The 23,861-nt window shown below is 37.9% G+C and overlaps 1 pseudogene; it reads right to left on the bottom strand.

Moving 5' to 3' along the window:
* The window catches only part of LOC140322834 (uncharacterized), a 317,266-nt pseudogene that overhangs the window by 127,563 nt on the left and 165,842 nt on the right, over positions 1-23,861 (bottom strand).

Raw genomic sequence — 23,861 nt, 5'->3', positions numbered from 1 at the left:
GGGTACCAGGTTCTGCAATGCCTCTTGCAGACTACTGCCCACTGGGCTTTCCAAGGCCACCCAGTGAGTGGTGAAGGACAGGTAGTGTGCCTGGTTGTTCAGCTGTCCATGGTGACGTGGATTTGGCATCGAGAATGCCTATTCCCGGGAGAGATTACCCATTACATGTGCATAAAAACTGGGTACAGCTGTGCAGGAGAAGCAATGACTGCTTGGTATATTCCACCGCCGCTTGGCACAGACCATCAGGCCGTCATGGAAAGGAGCCAAGTCCTCAAAGCTGTAAGACTGTAGCTGCAAGGTCAATAGTTTGGCTAGACATGACTTGAGCTCAATGACTCTTTTGTTGGTTGGGCCCATAGCCTGATGCCTTGCGCAGAGCTCTGGTAGAGTGGACTGAAGCGGAGCTAGTGGAGCTGAAGGGGTCACTGGAGTACCCATCTTGCGGCAACAAATGTCGTCTGACGCCACGGAACCAGCAGTCAGAAGGTGATACTTCCTTCTAGCTGGAAGTCTAGCTGGCACCAACCTTCTGAGATGTAGTAGCAATGGCAGTTGGAGGTGGAGAAGAAGTCAATGGAGGTGGAAGAAGAGACGATGACATTGTTGCACCTGCTTCAAGAGAACGCAAGTACTGAGGCAGATTTGCGGCCCCTTCCAACCCCAGTCTCTTGCTGCTGCTTTTCCTCTACGCCTGTTTCGGAACTACTGCTAGCCCTTACATGCACCAGTGGTTCCCAGGTGACATCACGGTCATCATCATCCTTATTTTCATCTAAACCAACCTCTGCAAATGCAGCCACTGATGCGGAACCCTCGCTCAGCAAGTGCTGACCACGCTCTCCAAGGGTCTCAAAGTCTGCCTTCTGCTCCGAAATTCGCAATGACAGATCCCCAGGTTGTTCGTCAAACAACAGGGGAGAGTCATCAATAGGTAAAGGCACATTAGCCACGCTAACTTCTGTCTTTGCTCCTGTCATGGCTGTGCTGGTTGCTGTTGCTGCAGAAGAGGAGCCCGCTGCAGTGGAAGAGCCTGCTGTACTTGAGGCCCCTGAGACCCAATCCTCAATGCTCTCCACACGGTGTGGCTGTATGATTGTAGTCCATCCTCTCAATAAATCTACCAGCGTACTGGTGCCTTGCACACATCTCAGACCTGTTTGACAATTTGTGCTGCTGCCTCCAACTGTTTGCCGCTGCTACTGTTCTACAGTGGCAGACTCCCGAGGAGTATGCCCCCTGCCAGATGTGGCAGGTCACCCAACGCTGCACCTTCCCTTGTCTCTACCCCTATTTAATGTACAGCGCTGCGTAATCTGTTGGTGCTATATAAATCCTGTTTATTAATAATAATAATAATAATAATACCACTCATTTTTTACTTATTCGGGCAAAAATGCACCTGTACCGAATGGTCCTCTTTGGTAAATGGCAAGAGGTATCAAACAATGAAATGTCTGTATGTTTTTTAAGAGAAAACAGAAATTTTCTGGCTTTTTTGATAGCACGTAGTATCAGAATGAAATATCTTTATATTTTTGAGAGTAATACAGAAATATGCTGACGCTTTTGTTAGCAAGTGGTATCAGAATTAAATATTTGTATTTTCTGGAGAGTAGGACATAAATGTTTCTGCCTTTTTTGCTAGATAGCAAGAGGTAACATAAACAACTGCAAAATCTGTATATTTCCAGATATACAGAAGGCTCCTAACCTGTCCCTGTCACAATGCACTTCTCTCCCTGCTTCTTTCCTTCACACAGAACACAAGATGGAGTGACTAACCCCTCCTTCCCTGTATATATGCCTGTGCTCAGATCTCTCCTAATTGGGCTGCTGTGCATCCTGGCAGCAATTGATTCGCTCTCAGCCGCACCATTCCCCCCAGAAATAAATATATATAATAAATACATTTTTAAATAAATAAAAAAAAATGGGAATCCAAAGGGAAAACATAGAATTTCTTTGCTTATTGGGTAATTCATATTTATCGCAATATGCCTGAAATATGTGAGCATATCTGAAATATATGTTTTTCAGTTTTATCATAAATATAGCATAAGTGTGTGATTCCTCTCCTGATTCCTCTGTATCAGGAGAAGATGAGGAATTATAGTCTGCATTCTTACTGTTTGTAGCTATTTGTCCCATATTTGTTTTGTGATTGCAACAACAGTTAAGTTTGAGCCTTTAACTTCTGCTCTAATTCATCAATGTATTCCCTTAGAATCTGACAATTACAACAGTCAGTAACTGTGATCATTTGTGTTATGGGTATAGATGAGCAAGAATGCCCTCAAACTTCTGATCGGTCCACAAAATTTTGGCGAACCGATTTTGCGGACCTATCGTAAGTTCCAGGAAATCATTACAGGAGGTTTCCCAGGGCTGAATGAATTAATGCAGACCTGAGAATCCACTGCGATCCCCAGGCACTGTTGCTTAATTAAACTCTAGTGCCCGGGGATCGCAGAGGATTCCCAGGTCTGCATTCATTCATGCAGCCCTGGGTTTCCTACTGTGTGCGTTCCCTGGGCACTAGAACATAATTAACCACTAGAACCCGGGGATCACAGTGAATTCCCAGGACTTCAGCCCTGGAAACCCTTCTGTGTGTGATTCCTGGCACTAGAGGTTAAATGGGGACAAGTCTCCCCATTCAAAACCTCTAGTTGTCTCTGATTGGCTGAGGAAAGGAAAATCGCGTCATCAGGACTCAGTTGTCTCAGTTTATGCTTAAGTTTTTCTTCACATCTTCTTCGATGTCAGTTAGCACCTAGAACAAGCACTGAGCACCAATGTCTATGGAAGCAGAATTTTGTAAATAAATGCTGTACATTTGAAGGCTAAAAGGCAAGCTATTGCCATTACAGTCTTGGGGATGTACCAAGGCAAAGAAACATTTTAAAAAAATGCCAGATGTTGGTGAGAGTGTCTTGTTTTGTTTTCTGAACTAGAAAAAAAAGGGGTGTTTGTTTTGTTTTCTGACTAATAAAGATGGGCAGGTGCCTGAAATTTAACTGGATTTGTAAAGTTCTCTCACTGCCAGCCTACCATTTGATGCCAAGTCCCCCACAAGGGATAAAACAATGGGACATTATTGATGAAAGATAGATTTTACATCAATAGCACTCATTATACCATACAAGATCTCTTAACTTGGAATAATATATCCTATAGACATGATTTTAAGACATATATATATATATAAAAGCCAATAGGAAGGTACTCAGCTCACACAACCACAGAATATATTGGATACTGTATTAAGGCCTAAATATAGTAAACCAGCAATACTATCTATTAACAAATAAGATTGTTGAACTAACTGGCCACATAGCATGAAGCTGACAATGCAATAACACAAAAAACAACATAAAACAACATACTAATAAAAGTTTCAGTGTTAGAACATCCAAAAACTAACACTGAGTGCCTCTGATTGGTGATTTAGCTCTAATTATGCTTTCAAACTAGTCTAGCCTTCTTGGGATTGGGCACTTTCAAATGTAATTTGTTAGCAGCACACTTCTTTCATGCAAAAATGTACTTTGGTATGTAAAATGAGGCAATAAATTGTCCAACTGTTTGTAGGAACATTCAGGCCAACTTATGCACAAACAGCAGGTCACCTCCCTTGTTTATGTACACAATGAGAAGCTTTGACGTTGGTCTGCAGAAGACAAAGAAAAGTCCGTTCTCATTGTCTAGATAAACAACCTTGGCACCAGCCTACCATGTTTCCCCCCAAAAAAGACACTGTTTTATATTTATTTTTCCTCAAGAAGACACAATATGGCTTATTTTCAGGGGATGTCTTATTTTTATTAAGTATTTTATTTTTTATTAAGTATTATTTATCAGGGATCCAGTGAGAACTGGGTCCAATCTGCACAGGGGAGCTGTGATGATCTCTCTGGGCTTAGTAGCAGACTGCTTGCTGAAGCTTTTCCCCTATCCCCTGGTGTTTGTGTGCGGTGAGGGAGACCCACAGACTGTTGCTGGTCAGTGCTGGGGATCAGCAGCTTTAGTGGTGTTTGTGGGGGTTGAGACAGACCCACAGATTGTTGCTGGTTGGTGCTGCCAAGCTTTACTTCTTCCCCCTGAGAACACACAATACTTAAAACAGAGCGTCCTGCTCCTCATTTCACTGAAGAGACTTTTAATTTCACTTTCTATGACTTGTCCCTATTTAACCTCTAGTGTTTGGGATCACACACTGAGCTGATCAATGCACAGCCCCCCGGGCTAAATCAGCACAGCCCCTTGGGCCTTTTTTTTTTTTTTTTTTTTTTATTAAAGAAAAATTCTCTCGATCAGCAAATTTACACCAGCCGTTCTTGCTTACAATAGCGGTAAGTGAGAATGGCCAAATTTGCCGCGAGAATAAATTTAAATATCTTGCTTGCTCATCCCTAGTTATGAGAACAACTCTCCTTGTGACAAGTTTCATCACATTTCTCAGTTTATGCTTAAGTTTTTCTTCACAGCAAATAAAGTAATCTATCTTTGAATTTTTTGGAATACACTGAGAAACTAATTCACTTTTATCAGCAAAAGAACTAATAAAATTTATACTTACTTCCCAGAAGTCTTCTGCACGTCTTTCCTTCTCAGAAAGGGTTAAAACTTCCTTTGCCTGGAATCTTACTCTGGTTCCTTTCATTCAAGCGTCTCAACACATCTGGATCATTTGTTTGGATTCCTTCTCTTCCTGATTCTAGGTTCTTCGATGTCTACCAAATCTTGTTCACCTATTTCAATGAAATATGCAAATAAGCCCCCTCAACAAGATTGGAGACTTTAAAAGATTAGCCAGAAGCTGGGCATTATCCTCGAAACCATCCTGATGCTATGCTCGCCTCAAATATGAGTGAAGGGTAGTACAAAGAAGTTCCGCAGTGGCAGAGCCAGGAATGATAGTCCAAATATAAATTTGGCTTGGTGAAAAATCTTCTGGTTGCAAAAGAGTGATGAATCAATAATGCCCCATTGACAAATGCAGACAAAATTGGGATAAAAGTCACACAAAAAACACAAAAAAAGAGGAAGAAAAAAAATGCTGGAAAAAAGCTAAAAAAAATGTTGAACCAAACGGCCCATAGCCAAGTATATAACTATTATTTTGACATTCCTAGTCTTTCCATGAATACGACCGAAAAACTGAGAATTTAGCGTTGAGATCATGCTCAGAGAATGAAAAATTGTATTCCTTATCGAGGAGATCAACGTCCCTTGCTGAGAGATTGATCTTTCCTTGCCTCTTCAGATTTGCTTATCACTGCTTCGCGGTAGGTTTTTGGTTACTGGGAAGAGGTTAAGCCACCTAAGGAGAAGCTGCTCACAGGAGATGGCTGTGGATTGTGGTAGACGCCTGGGGTGTGGGCCTGGATGGTTGAAATCCTTGCTGGCCTGGTTCTCAGTGGATGTAGTATGAAAGTCCTCATCAGCGGCTTTAAAACAGCAATTGGTCCATGGAACCCAAAGAGATACTTTAAACCTAGGTACAACATAGACGTTCTATGCTAAAAAACAGGGTTATACATCATAGTGCCTAATTTTCAGGTTACAACTTCAATCATCCTGATAAAAAATATTAGTTTTGACCTAAAAAGCAACATGTGATTATGGGTCTCAAGCCCCTTGCTTATTTACTACACCATGCAATTTTTATGACTTCTCAAATAACCAGATATGTGTAGAGTAACCAGAAATGTAGCTATGTTCCCAGTTTAGCAATCCAGTGTGGTGCTTGGGTGAGGAATAAGTTTCCCAAGGCTACATAAAAAGTAAATGTTTTTTAAAATAACCTGTAAGCTGTGATTTTTGATTTTCCTAAAATGCTAGTTGCTTGGCCATTACGCCAACCTAGTAGTTTCAATATTTTTATTAACTTATGTGGGAGATCAGTATTTGGAGCTGTGTATTGGCAGAAATAGGTGGAGTAGTAGAACCTAGAACAAGCACTGAGCACCAATGTCTATGGGAGCAGAATTTTGTAAATAAATGCTGTACATTTGAAGGCTAAAAGCTATTGCCATTACAGTCTTGGGGATGTACCAAGGCAAAGAAACATTTTAAAAAAATGCCAGATGTTGGTGAGAGTGTCTTGTTTTGTTTTCTGAACTAGAAAAAAAAGGGGTGTTTGTTTTGTTTTCTGACTAATAAAGATGGGCAGGTGCCTGAAATTTAACTGGATTTGTAAAGTTCTCTCACTGCCAGCCTACCATTTGATGCCAAGTCCCCCACAAGGGATAAAACAATGGGACATTATTGATGAAAGATAGATTTTACATCAATAGCACTCATTATACCATACAAGATCTCTTAACTTGGAATAATATATCCTATAGACATGATTTTAAGACATATATATATATAAAAGCCAATAGGAAGGTACTCAGCTCACACAACCACAGAATATATTGGATACTGTATTAAGGCCTAAATATAGTAAACCAGCAATACTATCTATTAACAAATAAGATTGTTGAACTAACTGGCCACATAGCATGAAGCTGACAATGCAATAACACAAAAAACAACATAAAACAACATACTAATAAAAGTTTCAGTGTTAGAACATCCAAAAACTAACACTGAGTGCCTCTGATTGGTGATTTAGCTCTAATTATGCTTTCAAACTAGTCTAGCCTTCTTGGGATTGGGCACTTTCAAATGTAATTTGTTAGCAGCACACTTCTTTCATGCAAAAATGTACTTTGGTATGTAAAATGAGGCAATAAATTGTCCAACTGTTTGTAGGAACATTCAGGCCAACTTATGCACAAACAGCAGGTCACCTCCCTTGTTTATGTACACAATGAGAAGCTTTGACGTTGGTCTGCAGAAGACAAAGAAAAGTCAGTTCTCATTGTCTAGATAAACAACCTTGGCACCAGCCTACCATGTTTCCCCCCAAAAAAGACACTGTTTTATATTTATTTTTCCTCAAGAAGACACAATATGGCTTATTTTCAGGGGATGTCTTATTTTTATTAAGTATTTTATTTTTTATTAAGTATTATTTATCAGGGATCCAGTGAGAACTGGGTCCAATCTGCACAGGGGAGCTGTGATGATCTCTCTGGGCTTAGTAGCAGACTGCTTGCTGAAGCTTTTCCCCTATCCCCTGGTGTTTGTGTGCGGTGAGGGAGACCCACAGACTGTTGCTGGTCAGTGCTGGGGAGCAGCAGCTTTAGTGGTGTTTGTGGGGGTTGAGACAGACCCACAGATTGTTGCTGGTTGGTGCTGCCAAGCTTTACTTCTTCCCCCTGAGAACACACAATACTTAAAACAGAGCGTCCTGCTCCTCATTTCACTGAAGAGACTTTTAATTTCACTTTCTATGTCTCCCTCTATGCCTCAGCTTGCAGCAGGCACAGAACGACACGCCTATCACCATGTCTTATTTTCGGGGTATGGCTTAAATTGCCCAAATGCTTAGATCCTGCTACGGCTTATTTTTTGGGAATGTCTTATTTTCGGGGAAACAAAGTAGTTGAACAACCTGTCTAAGCCTCAGAGACAATAAATGCTTCTGGAATTATGTTGAAGACTTCCTGGTATGTTCAACAAACTGTAAACAAAATCCCATGACCTTAGGATGACTACAACACACCTACAAATTGATCCTACATATATATAAAAAAACATAAAGTCACTAATCAAAACCCATATACATGAATATTTCCATCTATAATTGGAGATATATTTAGACCTCATAGTATAACTGTCTCCCCCTTTATGGCCAGAGAGATAGGGCCACACCTCCCTCTAGTTGAAATTAACCTCCTTAGTTTTCATCAACCTCCTTAGTTAATTTAATTGCCATAAGAAGAGGCTTGTGGGAGTACCAGAATACCGAGCAGAAGACTGACGGCTTTTCACTCGAAGTTTAAAATCTGTTTTACTGCATAATGGCAACTGCTATGCATCAATTACAATTGGTCACTCAACAAAACTTAAAGAAGAATATGAAAATATCCAAATGGTCTTACAGCTTTGCTATCATGAACACCAATGGTCTATAGTTCTTGATTTAAAAATGGTGAACTTCCTACTTGGACAGCAAAGTGGATACACAAAGTACTCATGTTTCATGTGCTTGTTAGATAGTAGAGCAAAGCAGGATCACTGGAAAAAAGTGACATGGCCTCCAAGGCAAAACATGAAAAAAAGTGCAGCCATCATTAACGAGCTAATGGTTGACAAATTAAAATTCTTTCTCCCTCCACTACACATAAAGTTGGGATTAATGAAGCAATTTTTTAGAGCCCTGAACAAGGACGGTGATTGCTTCAAATACATTTGTAGATTCTTTCCTGGATTGAGTACTGAAATATTAAAAGTAGGAATTTTTAATGGACCCCAGATTCAGAAACCGATAAATGATTCAAATTTCACAAGTTACATGACTGACACTGAAGCTTCTGCTTGGCACAGCTATCTCATGGTTGTAAAGAACTTCTTCGGTAACCATAAAGCACAAAATTATGAAGAACTGGTACAAAACTTGCTCTTAAATGTTAAAAAAATTTGAATGCTACTATAAGCATAAAGGAACACTATCTCCATAGCCATTTGCAAAAATGTCCATACATTTTGTATAGGTAGGCAATTCAAGTTTAAATGTTGCATTTTCATGTTTCATTAGTTCTTTATTGTTATTATTAAGGTCACTATTTCAAAAACTAGAGCCAATCCAGCAAAACCAATACCATATCTGGAATCCCTGCACCAAACATTAACCTAAAATTACTTTAATCTGTTTTGAAAGTAAATGTTTGTTTAATATATTTCCTGTTATCCTGACTATGCCACTTACTCTGATCTGGCTCAATACACCAATGGAATGAGTTCAAACAAAAAGGGGTTTATTTAGGAGGTGAACAACATAAAATAAAGAATCAAAAAAACTTGAATGGAGCATTCATGTGTCAAACAGTTCACCTTGGAAAGAGCAAGTGGGGGGAAATAAATCCAGTTCTGACATGAACATATACCAATTCCTCTCACTTCTAACAGGGACTTCCCAACAATGCAATGAGTCAATGTAAGGACAAAAGAGAACAAAAAAGAATCAAAGCCACCAGCAGGCAAACAGCTAAAAGGATTGAGTTCCATGGCAGGAACAGGTTATGTCTGACACTCCAGTTCCTATAAGCCAGCAAGAATTTGTTGAATACAGAAGACTGCTGTTAGCAGTTGATAAAAGGTTCATCATACAACAGGCAGTCCTTATCTGAAGGGCCACAGCCACCTGTTCCACTTTGCTCAGTCTCACAGCATATGCAATAGACTCCTTGCTTCTGCCACCTTAATCAATAGCTTCCCCATTGCTGCTCTCTTAATCAATGTGCCCAGCCTGGGCTGAATCTCCACTGGAGAGTCCCCCTCTCTCTTTTCTCCCTGGGAAACTTCCTGTCCCCTCCACAAAACGTTCCTCGAGCCCCCTCTCTTCATGCAACAGGTTCCTCCTTTCTTTTGTTCCCTCTCCATGCTGCCATCTAGAGGTAGTTTAGACACAGTGTCTTCTTTTAATATAATAACATTGCTAACAGCATTAACCTTAAAGTATTTAAAGGACATAAACACATCTGCTCCCTTACAGGGGCTAGATTTATGAGAGAAACATTTGTTACTTTTTGAACATGTCTTGTCCTGTGTGAATCCTCTGGCGAAGGGAAAGTTGTGTCTATTGTGTAAAGCACTTGTCACATTCTGCACAATAAATTGATTTCTCTACTGTGTGTGTGTATCTTCTGATGTTTAGTTAGAGCTCATTTAGATGTAAAACATTTGTTACATTCTTAACATTTGAATTGTGTCTCTCCTGTGTGAATCCTCTTGTGTTTAGCCAAATTCCCACCTGTTCTGAAGCACTTGTCACATTCTGTACATTGAAATGGTTTCTCCCCTGTGTGAATCCTTTGGTGTCTAGCAAAATCTATCTTTCTTGCAAAGCTCTTTTCACACTCTGTACATTGAAATGGTTTTTCACCTGTGTGAATTCTTTGGTGCAGAACAAGATATCTTTTTTGTGAAAACCACTTATCACATTCTGAACATCCAAATGGCTTCTCTCCAGTGTGAATCTTTAGGTGCTTATCAAGTAGGTCTTTTCGTATGAACCACTTGTCACATTCTGAACATTGAATTGGCTTCTCTTTTGTGTGAATCCTCTTGTGTGTAGCTAATCTCCCCTCTGTACTGAAGCACTTGTCACATTCTTTACATTGAAATGGTTTCTCACCTGTGTGAATTTTCTGGTGCAGAACAAGATATCTATTTTGTGAAAACCATTTATCACATTCTGAACATCCAAATGGCTTCTCTCCTGTGTGAATCTTTAGGTGCTTATCAAGTAGGTCTTTTCGTGTAAACAACTTGTCACATTCTGTACATTGAAATGACTTCTCCCCTGTGTGAATCCTCTGGTGTCTAGCTAATGCCCCCTCTGTACTGAAGCACTTGTCACATTCTGAACATTGAAATGGTTTCACCCCTGTGTGAATCCTCTGGTGCTGAACAAGATTGTCTTTTTGTGCAAAACACTTGTCACATTCTGAACATCCAAATGGTTTCTCCCCTGTGTGAATCCTCTGGTGAATGGTAAGCTTTGTTTTGTTACTAAAGGACTTTTCACATTCAGAACATGAAAACATCTTCTGTTTTGCATGGCTCATCTTGGTCCAAACTCTCTGTAAAGAAAATGAAGATTTATGTGAAATGATGAAATTATACATGACAACATGAGAAAACATAAAGCAGAATTTAAGAACATTTAGAGATTTAAAGATTTATAATTTTAAAAGAAATTTTAGAAAAGAATTTTGATTTTTTTTAATTGTGGGTTTAAAATGCAAAAAGGTGTTTTTTGGCTGATGTTTGAGTTTATTAACATCTATGCTTATTTTTCCCCTGTGTAGCTTCTATTGCATCAATTAAAAAAGCATGTTGATATGTGTTAACACAAATAAAACTGTATTGTGTATTTTTAATGAATGCTGCATTGAACTTTTTATAAAATGTCATGACTGAGTTTTTTTTGGAGAAACTGAGGTAAAAATTTAGACTTGGAACATTTAAACCGGAGCCAAAGTTTTGCCTTGTAAATCATTTGATTGGCAAGGTAAGCAATTTTTAGCTCCTTGTGAACATTAACGTAAAGCCTGCAGAGGGCCATTTGTAATAAGCAGAATATTAGTCATGGTACATAGGGGAGAACACTAAACAATTAAAGCTCACTGCTTTGTACCTTAACTAGTACTGGTATTGGGCTCACTGTCTAATATTTACATAACTTAAGCTGCTGGTGTATAAAACATACGCACTGTATCTAGCATCGGGCTCTCTTCACACAGAGAACTTTTTACATAAAAAACATTATTGACAAAAAACTTTTACCAAAGCTTGTGGTGATTTTTGCTAAACTATTTAAACATGGTCATTGCCTGGCTGACACGCTCTAATATTTTACTAACATAGAAAAGTTTTAAGATAAAGTTATTTGATTTTTCTGATCTCTGTACTGGTTACAAGCCTGTGGCTTAAGACTGAATCATTGGGTAAGTATCAGTGCCATGCTTCATGTTTCTTTAGGCAAGCTATCTTGTACTCTTTGGCCCTGATTTATTAAAGTTCTCCAAGGCTGGAGAGAATACACCTTCACATGAAGCTGTGTGAACCAGCAAACCTGGCATGGATCTGGTCCAGAATTAAAAGCATTTGCTAGCAAAAAGCAAATGACATTGAAGAAATCCATTCCAGGTTTAATGGATCGGCCAGCTTCACTGAAGAAAGTGTATTCTTTCCAGCATTGGAGAGCTTTAATAATTTAGGGCCTTTGCCTTTTCCTGCTGCTGTTCTCTAGCCAGCTTTAACTTTCATATCCATACAAGTCAAGCCAAAGTTGCTGATAGAGAGGATGAAAGATACAATTTGCCTGCTCTGCATCAGCAAAAAAACACAAAACTGATCACTAATCAGTCTAAAGTGTTGGTAAACTGTACGTACATAGCACACAAGTCTGCTAAAATGCACAAACTATGTAGAATCAGCAACGACAAGGATTCAGACAAATGTCCAGTATGTAATATAATGTACAAATTGTTGTATGTTGTCCATGGAAGCACTGACACTTATAGGCTGCATAAATTGGCTGTGGTCTGCATACTAGCCAAGAAATGTTAAAAGCAGGAAAGCAGACTTTTTTCTGTCCTACAGGTTTGCTGCATGACCCATGTTCTCACATGAAAGTCTATCCTCTGTAGTCTTGGATAGCTTTAATAAACCAGGCCTATTATATATTATATTATATTGCACTCCCTGGATCTAAGCTTTAGTTTTATACCTCACAATCTGTAGGAACTGCAGGGACATGAGTAATATAATTCCTCCTGAATCTTTAGAGATTGGCTTTTGGAATATATCTAAAAAAATATTCACCTAATACAATGTAGTATTTCATTCAAAGACATGGAATTATTACACACTTTGACTGTAAACATCTGAAACAGGCGATGGTCTTGTATTGTTAGTTTGTAATGTTGGATGAATCTTACAAACAGTAACCCAATGCTTGCAAGGAATTTTAAAATTCTATTGAAACTGAAAACTCAAGCGTTTCCAGAAAGATTAATATGTCAGAAGAGAATAATCCAAGAATTATAAATGACACAAAGATCTTACCTTATATGATGTAAAACTGGGATCCTTCAGCTTCTTGTCCTCTTTCTCTACCTGTTGTCCTTCTACTGGTCTAAGCTTTGCCTCACCTTATATTCACTCCTCTCCAATTCATTACCATAGGCAGATTTTAGCTGAAAGGATTATTTCAATATTAAAAGTATTCCCTATTGTCTTTGAGTTTAGGTTCAGTGTCACCTTGTTTCAGCTTGTGATACCAGTCCAGTGCTACTTCATTAACATTTGAATATCAAAACAAAGAAAACCAACAGACATTTCATTTAGAAAATATACATTTGGCTCTCTTTATTACAATTCAAGACCTAAGGGATAAATAACAGGTTACCTAAAGAAAATTTACCCTTCATCCCAGCATTCTTAGTTCCACTTCCTGTACTTTGTAGTCACCATTTGGGTCCTCTGTTCTGGCTGATATATTTTGTAGTTTATTAAAAGCTATACCTCTCCTACAACTTACACCACTCAACACTCCGTACTACTCCTATCGATATGCAAACCATGAATGTATGATGAGATGAGTGTAGTTTAACCAGTAATCTGGATGATTTCTGGGTAATCAGGGCAAGTACATGATAACCCATCCAACTATGACCACGAAAACAGTAGGATCCCAATCATTTTTTAAAACTATTATGGAGGTAGGAATCCAATTGAGGCATAACATTAACTAGCTCTGAACACTAACAGAAGGCTGGAACATTTAGATAACAGGCACAATAACTCTTTGTTTGTATATTTACATAATGCCTTACTGTGATTGTAACATCAGTGCCTAAAAGCAAAAGAGGAAATAATAAAAGTAATGACCTTTAAGTTATCTTATATTCCAGCAGAATATTGGTTACTCATTTTCTATTTTTTACTTAAGTCTGTTTAAATCACAGAAAGATAAATATTTCAATTTAGTAGTCCTTAGATTTGGTTGCTGCATTATTTTTTCTTTTTCAGGATAACAACCTTTTCTATGGCAAGTACATAAAATACATGTTAAACCTGCCAGTAATGTTCTGATTATGTCGTGAACAGAAAAGACTACTTATAAAATGTTATTTCTTGCTTGTAAACTACTCTTTCCATCAAGCAACCAAGTAATAGAGGGGATAAAAATTAGACATGTTTAAAGTCCAAGCTTGGTTAAAACCATTTCCCACATGCAGAAGATACCATGGACAAATAAATGTAGACACAAAGTAATAGGGATCGTGCTATTTACAGGATTACTGGGGATGTTAAAATACTTTTGTCTTTTTAAAAATTGTACCATAGATTATAATTAAACAATGTATTGAATACTGAGATACAATATTTTTTAAAAAGTTTTAGTATTGTACTGAATGCTCCGAGCAAATGTAAATATGGGCCTGGAGTGCCAATTGCAGGGTATATTTATAAGTACTCATATTTAAGTGCAAAAATTGTTTTGTTTTTAATCATATTAAAAAAATATTTACAAATCATAATTTTATATAGATTTGGGATCTATAGGTATCTACAGATCATTGTGGTACAGTAAGCACATATTACCAAGGCAATTCTTACACAGTGAAATATTATGTAGTGTAAATGGACCTCAGCTACCCCCAATATTTTGGGAAAGCCTTTCTTTTCTGTTGTTTCCCATATTTTTTTCCAATAATTACAAACAAAATGTAATACATTAGAGAAATTTACTTTTACGCTAAGATTTTTTTACACTAAAGATAAACAGATTTGTCTTTAGATAGACTCTAAAGTTCAAAATATTTATTGCATAAACACATTTGTGACTGACGAGTCATTGTACTTTTCCACTAATAATAATAGAAGGGGTTAGCAGCAACTCACAGTAGGAGTGGGCATTGTTGGTACAGATCCAGGGTGTGATCAGCTTCAGAATGATAATTTACATTTCCTAGGCTTGCTAAAAAAATGGATCCTACTGACAAAGGAAATGTAAATACAAATATCCACACAATGCAAACACATCATTAATATTGTTTGTTGTCTCTTTTATGCTGCTTTTTTTCTGGTGGGAAAATGATAATGTATGTCCAGGAATAATTATTAGATTCTTTAATCTTTTTTTACATTGCACACCATTGATCTTGTATCTTACAATGAATACTTTTGCTATGAGATCCATCTTTCATCAGTTCCATCTCATCATGAACTCGTTATAATTTACAGTAAAATATTCTCTATATCAGTCAAGTTTTCCATGGATTGTATGTTTTTGCATGGTGAGTTTATCACTTCAACAAATCTAAACCAGTTCTTAAAGTAATTCACAGAGTGCACCTGGAAGTTTTTTATGAATAAAAACTATAAATAACAGTGGACTTTTTCATATCAATATAATGACAGTAAGTATAGAAGAGTATTCACATTTTGTTGCTTTGGAGTCTGAAACAAAGACACAAATAGACAGACACACTGGCATCAGCCTATCCAGGGCAACAACATTGACAACCTTTCACTGCAGTTATCCTGTGAAGGGGTTAATTCAGCTGCTTGTTATACATTGAGAAACAATTATATGTGATCACCCAAACTCATCTTTTAAAACCATCTCATTACAAATCTGAATTCTGAGTTAGAATTCCGATTTAGACTTGGAATTCCTGACCAATGTGATCAGAATTGATTGGACTCTGAATTTTGGTTTTATCAAAAATGCCTACTGTTAGCAATGTCCAAAATATACTGGATATTGGAAAAATCCAATATATATTGTTAACTAAACTGGTGAATTGTGAGATACTTTACCAGCATTTACTAACATGATTTAAATATCAATTTATAGGAATATATAAGATATTTTTATATATTTGAATCAAATTATAGATTTGTCTATAACACAGGACAGTCTGCATTCATACTTTCTCCCTGAGAACATGGAAAATTTGTAAGCCACAAAACACCTAATGTTCTAAATATCCTGTCCTATATATGTCTCCAAGTACAGTATCTATCACCCTCTACAATTTGTTCTGTCATTGATATTACTATATTGTTATAAATCTCTTATGAATGCTAATGATTACTACCAACCATGGAATCTGCATTAACCTGATTATCTTCCCTCTGAAAATGTGGTTATGGTAATGCATTTGTAATAAGATTGTAGTAAAAACTTGATTACATGTGTGAATGAACTCCACCAATTAACTCCAAATTAAGGATTATAAGAAACATATTTTTTCTTCTGAATTAATTAATTTAGCCAATCTAATCTAGTTAATGTTTACAAGGGATTATCATTTGTGACTAAGAAAACTTCGGCTTGGATTTGGATATTCCAAATTGATAGTTTGCCTCTGCTGAACAAACCTCAAAATGAACTGAGGCAATTTTAATATTCACTAGTGATACATGGATAGTAGGCAAGTTTCACAGCTTTGTGACACTATGATAAGTCATTGTGTGCTGATGTGCATTGTCACACGTTGATATTCACATATGCAATGCAACACCTAAGAAAAAACCCACAATAAAACTTATTATTTTAATATTGCACACTGATACGTGGTTTACATTGATGAACTGGAAACTACATCAGGAGGAAAAAATGATTGTCCAGTCAATGAAAACCCCAATGTTTTTATACCTGCATCTGATTTTTTTATGTAAGGACACATTTCTCACAATGTATTGTTTTCTTAAATTGAAAATCTTTAATTGCTATCAACTTTTTTGTCTTCATGTGTTGTTAGTGTTTTATAATTTTATATAAACCTTTTTTCTTCTCAGGGAGCTTAGACATAAGTAAGACGAGCCATTAATGTGTTCAGAATGTGACAAATGCTTCACAAAATCTTACTGTACACCAAAAGACTCACACTGATGTGAAACTTCACATTTTCAGAAATGTGTCACTAAAAAGAAAGATTTTGCTAGACGCTAGTGAATTCACACACAAAACCCATTTCAATGCACAAAATGCGACAAGTGCTCCACACAAAAGTTACAACTTATTATTCATCAAAGGATTCACACAGGAGGGAAACCATTTAGATTTTCACAATGTGACAAATGCTTCTCACATAAATCTGATCTTGCTGTACATCAAAGGAGATCACGTTTAACAGAAAAAAGTAATAAATGTTTAGCACCAGGTATATTAAATACACATCTTGGTCATGGTTTCCTTCCCTATAAACTGAAAGAAAAGTTGGTCAATATGATTTGATTTTCTTTGTTGCACATATAGAGTAGAAGTGTGAATTCTCATACTGGATTTGGTTTCTGTTGGCGTGATTATAAATGAGCTGGACATTTATTTGGAAAGGCAGAGAACATTACATGAAAACTCACTGCTTGGGATATTGTTTTGAATGATATTATATGTGCCGGACATTTATTTTAGGCAAAACACAAATATTACTTTAAACCCCATGGTTTAGTAACACTTAAATTGTATTTTAATTAAGTTTTCTTTTAGCAACAAAATTACCTTTATTTATTGCAAGTATACCTATTTTTTGCATGCTGCTTTATTTTATTTATTACATTAGCACAAAGTTTCTATACTTTTTAAATTGGTATACTGGTCAGTAGTGTTGGTGTTCAAATTCGGTTGTCCTTGTAGTCGACCCGAATATGAACGTTCGAATTCTGATAGACTCGACCCGAAAAATGTGGGATTCGGCGTCACAAATTCGGGGCCCTGAATTTTGAAAGCTCCCTTTGACAAGATGACTCCCAGATGTCCAACCATGGGGAATAAGTACCTAATATGTACCTCTATACTTATTCCCCATGGTTGGACATCTGGGGGGGGGTCACCTAGGTAAAGGAGGCTTCCGGATCCCAAATAAGCCCTCTTTAACATGGTGACTCCCAGATGTCCAACCATGGGGAATAAGTTCAGGGGACATAATAGTATTATGTATTATTATGTATCTTTTTATAACCCCCCTCTGTCCTAGTTTGAATATCCCTCCACCATTCCATTATGTATGGAATGGTGGAGGGACATTTAAGCTAGGACAGAGGGGGGTGGGACACTTAAATAAGGTGGCAGAAAGGTAAGTCAGGGGTCAGACACTAGTGGAGGGTGGATTGGGGATAGTTGGGCGAGGGTTATGGATAATTGTAAGGAGATTCCCATGTTACAAACAAACAATTAATTGTGCAGTACTAGTTGTACTAAAAAACAAAAGGATTTGGCAAACAACAATGGTAAATGCAGCAATGGTTTAAAGAGCCTGTTCACCAATGCTAGAAGTCTAGCAAACAAGATAGGGGAGTTGGAAGCCTTAATGAGTGAGGAGATCTATGACTTAGTTGGCGTTGCTGAATCCAAAGTCAAACGAAAAGGTGGTGGTGTCCGTCTATGTGAGAAGTGTTCTAGAAGTGAATGTGAAAGAAGAATCTGCAGGTGGAACAAATAATGAGGTTGAGGCATTATGGGTGGAGTTGAATGTGAGGTTTATTAACACACAATTAATTATTAAAGTCTGCTATAGCCCCCCAATGCTAAGGAAGAAATAGAAAATCAACTACTAGCACAGATAGAAAAAGGAGCCAATAAGTGGAAGTATTTTAATCATGGTAGATTTTAACTACCCTGACATTGACTGAAGTAATGGCACTACAGGAACAGCAAAAGGGAGGACATTTGTGAACTTAATACAAGATAATTTTATGGTACAGTTTATAGAAGTCCCAACTAGAAATGATACTCTGCTGGACCTAGTTCCTTCTAACAATGCAGAGCTTATAACAAATATGCAAATAAAAGAGAATCTGGGAAGCAGTGACCATAATATGATTTCATTTAATGTAAGTTGTAAACAGAAAGCAAAAACAGGAAAGATAAAAACATTTAATTTTAAGAGAGAAAATTTTCATAAATAAAGGCGGCTCTCTGTCCCTTGGACTGGGAGACGATATTGTCCTCAAAGAGTACAGAACAGACATGGGAATGTTTCAAGTCTGTTCTACAAAAGCACACTGAAAAATGTATTCCAATGGGTAATTCGTTTTTGAGACCCATTAGAAATGAAAGTTGTCATGAACTGTTTTATTACATCCAACCATAGTTAGCTATTCAAGGTATCACTTAGCAGCTCAGACCTGCATTAAAAAATGTATCATTTACTTCTCCCAATTGTAAAATGCTAGCTTTTGCAAATGCCTGCTTCAGAAAGGATTAAGCAAAAATCTATTAAAAGGTGAAATCTTTGGATCGCCATTACCTACTTAGTGACTGCAAACCTTCTTATCAGAAACTGATAAAATTATCACACAATACACAAATCCACATCAACAAATATGTTCCCCTTGTCAGAAATACTGGAACTTAATTACATCCAACCCAATCATTTCTAAACATAGCGGTTATCAACCTGAGCTGTTCTTTAGACCTTCTATTAATATTTTTAGGAACTGGCATACACACTTGTTGATAAACAATAAAGAGAGAAATCTCCAATACAGTTCCCTACAGTACTGAATGGGTGTTGTACACAATCCCCATTCTGTTCAGAGTAAAGGAGGAGAACAAATAAAAGGCACCCCACTGTACCCTTCTCCATTGGTGAACAATGTTGGGGAATCACTACACGCACCAGATTTTTACCCTAGGGCAGGAGTCCCCAACCCCTGGGCCTCTGACAGGTGGGCCGTGCCTCTGCCCCCCCAGCGGGGACAGGAAAAGGACCCTGCTTGGGTGGGTGCACTGGGAAAAGCCACGGACCATATCCCCCGTACGCATCATATTCTCAGGGCAGTGGGCAGGTTGTGTCTCTGGACTGAGCCTGCAATGGGGGAGTGGGCAGGTTCTGGCATCATGATGTCACTATGGGGGAAGTTTCTTCCCCTTTGAGAGACAAATGGCTCTCCGTGCGTGCGTGGTCCGGAGTCTGCGCATTTTTTGGGTTATGGGCTGGGGACCACTGCTTTACGGGGAACAGAACTTTTCGCCTTGGGCCACAGCTATTTGACCTGTGTACATAGCCACGGATATTGGACCATACGTATCAACTTTTATGAAAGGTTCATGTCTACTTGTGCTGTTGATGGGTGTAGTGCTGGAGTATAGTCGTTGGCGGTGGTGTTATTGTTTCTTAGCATCAGGAAGATACGGCTGAAACAGGTCACCAATCCAAGATTGGATCTCTGTAATTGAATTTCTGTTATTAACCATGTACTCATCACTGCCAAAACAAGCCAGCATAAAACTTGCCATGTTTGCCAAGGTGGAAAAGTGAATCTGTTCCCTCTGTTCTCCTTCATCCTCTTGTTCATTCTCAGTGTGACCACAAATATGTCTGCTAGACTGGTGGACTGGTAATATCACTTCCTAGTGTCATATCTGAGATTTTCTCTTCTTAATGGAAGTCACTTCTTTCTATCGTCTGCTTTGATTGATACTTATCATATTAATCTCACTGCCTTCTAATATTTCTACAGTTGTAAAGTAAAAAATAAGAGTCTCCCTCCTCTTCCTTCAGCTGCATCAAATCCAGGGTCACTTCTGACATGAAAACAAGCTGGATGACATCACTAATAATGTTATTTCCTGGCTGCCAAACTATGTTACCTCCTCCATAGACTTCCACACATGACAGCCATCACTAATAGTGTTGGTGTTTGAATTCGGGTTGTCCGTAAATTTGACCCGAATATGGCTGTTCGAATTCGGATAGACCCGACCTGAAAAACACGGGATACGATTGCAAAAATTCTGAAAAAAAAAAGTTTAAAAAAAATACAAATTATTTCTAAATGAATTTAATTAGTGTGTGTTTTTATTTTAATTAGTTTTTTTTTTATTTTTTACATGTTATCTGACAATGACATTATGAATCATGGACCGTGGGAACTTTGTGGTTACAACTTATTATTAGCACGTGCCTTCAATTAGCTGTAACCGCAGGCAATACCAGGGCAATAGAGGTTAAATGGAGATATGTATCTCCATTCATCATCTCTACTGCTCTGTGATTGGCTGTGAAATAGGAAACCCTGATGACAGCTCAAGCATCCCTTTCCTCAGCCAATCAGGGAGCAGAGCAATCAGCGGAGCTTTTCTATGCTGACAGCTCTGCTCCCCTGATCACTCCCGCAGCCCTAGAGGAGCTGTGACATGTATTACACATACAGAAGACATGTCCAAAAACACTGTCCAAAACACTATCATCATCTTTTTCGGACACCGACTCACAATATGATAAAAGTTTGCCACCACGTGCTACATGTCTACAAGCTGTTCTAAAAGCCCTGCTTTATGGTAATATACAACAAGCATTACAACTACTGTCACCAGTACCACCTTTACTGCCACCATCACCTCTAGAATTATGGCCATCACCATGGCCATTACTGCTACCAATGGGCACCACCACTTCTACCAGCATCACCACCACTAATGCCACCAACAGAAGCAACACAGAAATAAGACAAAAAAAGAGTTTGTGCCATTATCAAAGCTTTCTTCCTCAACACTTCTCTCTTGTAGCTTCTATGGATTGAATACTCGCTGTGCATCATCCCATAGCTTATCTATCTCATAAACTCTGATTCCTGTGATTTACACAAAACATGTGTCTCAATTTCCTGAGAGACATGAAATGTATCTGAAAACAGAAGAGTGGAGTGTTGAAGAAAAAGCAGAAAACTGGACTGGGAGTAATGTGCCCTTAGTACCTTGTAAAACATGTATAATAGGAGCTCCATCTGTCTGCTACCATTGGAGGTTGCATGTTTAGTAATGGTGCTGCTGGTACCCTCCCTCCTACTGCTAACTATAGTTTGATGAATTCTTCAACCAGACCCAGGAGTTTTAGGTTATGATAAGAAACCACTAGTGGCTGCTGGTCTCCCTTGAGGCCCACTTCTATTGGCAATCTTATTTATTCTGATAACCCCATTTTTAAACATATCAACACATGATGTTATGAGTTCTGCTATATTCTGCTTCTCCTGCTGATGGCGCTGAACACCTGACCTACCATGAACTTCCATCAGCCACCAGCAGATGGTGTTCAGAAAGAACTCATTATGCCTGCAGCTGGGAGTTACCTATTTAGGTGCCTGCCCTTACCTTAGTAGATCCTCTGTATTATTTTTTTGTTTTTGTTTTAAGCCTGCCTCCCTGCTGTGTGCTCTCTGGTCCTAATCCTGGTCTGAGTTTGCCGGTACCTATGTTTTCATATTAGTTTGTTAGTGCTTGCTATTTCTGGGTTTATCAAAGTTTATAAACATTTACCACACCCTCAGTAATCTCACATCCCAGGTTTATGCTGCTATTAGTGATCACCTGCCTCACTGCTTGTGCTCTTCATACCAAATGAGAAAAACTGATGAATGTTATTAGCAATAGAAGGGGAACACTTCCTGTGTGTGACATGAGAAAATGAGTTAACATATGTAAATGTTTTTTCTATAATTTTTGTAATGTTTAAGATTTTCTGTTTTCCAATTTCTATCTTTTTGCAGAAAGAGGAAATGTAACAATGGCAAAAGAGTATAACACATGTGTTTTTTATTTCTATAAATTGCAATAGGGGAATATGCGGTTTTGAAAAATACTGTGTACCTCTTTAAATGTTGTGTGTGTGGGTTTTTTTTTTTTTTTTTTTAAAAACTGCTGCAATATGACACCTATGACTTTTCTGCAAATCAGCAATGCCTTTTTTGTTTTTTGCATCAATGAGGTAAAATGTCTTCTTTGAAAACTGGAATACTTTGATTTTACTTGGTGAAATGTTCAACTTCACCAACTGTTCTGATCTGTTTATTAGCAACTATTGGAGAAAAAGTCCTGTGTAAAACTGGAAATAGTTGCTGTGATTTGACAGTAACTACCTGACTGTAACTTAGCTATGTTCCTTTTTTTCCTTCCTATAACTCTGAAAGTTCTGCTTGGATGGTATGCATTGATGTGATTTTTATTTTTTTTTTTTTTTTTTTTTTTGTTGTGAATTAGTTGTCCAGCTGAGTTGCATACTCATTCTAACACACCTGATGGTGATGGAAGGAGGTCCAGGTCCAGGTCGCCAAGCACAACATCAAAGCACATTGATTGCCAACCTCACAAGCAGGGTCAGGCACTCTTAGAAATGATCAGATGTGTTTAAATGCTTGGTAAATACTGGAGTGTATGCATTATTTAGGTGTTTACCCCAAACAAATAGTACTAGTATATCAAACTTCCAAGGCCCAATCCACTTTGTGCCAAACATTTTCTTGCTTTTCCATCCCTTCAGGGTGTTTTTGCAGATTTGAATGGCATTTTAGACGTTTGCCCACTATATATAATTGGCTTACTCCCCTCAGCTTGGTAGTGGAAGCGAAGCACATAAATGTGGATTGCTTCTTTTAACCAGAAGCAATATCCTCCATGAATGTTGCTTGTAGCCAAGCCCATGATATCAGAAGTCATAGGAAGAAATAGGCAATCTTTTCAATGTGAAGCAATGGGGTCCAAAAAGCCCTCTTTGCCTATTTCTTCTTCTAATTTCCTTTTTCTATGTATACACATCTAAATGCATACATACATGTTTGGCTTTATGTGCACTCTATACATACATGAGTGCATAAGAAGCAAAACATGCAAAATGCACAAAAAAATACAAACTTACCTTAATGAGGACTGTGCAAAAGTGCAGTGCATTTTTCAACTGATAACAATTCAGGCGCACATAGCGGGTCTGCCGTGGCGCACAACTATGAGCTACACGCTCGTGAAGTTTGGCGCAAAACTATGCGCATCAAACAACTGAGTTTTAATAAGACAATTGTGCTGTTTTTAGCTTTACAAATAATTCAGAGGAAGGAACAACTTAAAAACAATCACAATTGTCTTTTTAAACTGTGTCCTGGGAGATTGGATAGATCACATACCAAACCCCCAAAAACAAACAACATTTTAGAAACAACTTTATTCAAAAGAAACATTTGGTAAAAGGTCACAAAATATAAAAACACATCAGAACCAAAAAAAAAAAAAAACACACACACATCAACAAAATGGCCCAACAAATATTGCGTTCAAAAAATACTTACCAAACCAATATGTATTTTGCCCTATAACGGGTGGAAAACTGGATTAGAAAATATTTATGCAGGGCAAACACTTCAAAGTGGTAATAAAGACAGAAGTTTGCAATCAAACATGGCCACAAACACAATAACCTAGCATTAACATTGACTTCCAAATTGCA

Source organism: Pyxicephalus adspersus, chromosome 2, assembly GCF_032062135.1.
Source record: "Pyxicephalus adspersus chromosome 2, UCB_Pads_2.0, whole genome shotgun sequence".
Lineage (NCBI taxonomy): Eukaryota > Metazoa > Chordata > Amphibia > Anura > Pyxicephalidae > Pyxicephalus > Pyxicephalus adspersus.
This window is presented reverse-complemented; position numbering and strand designations above follow the sequence as displayed.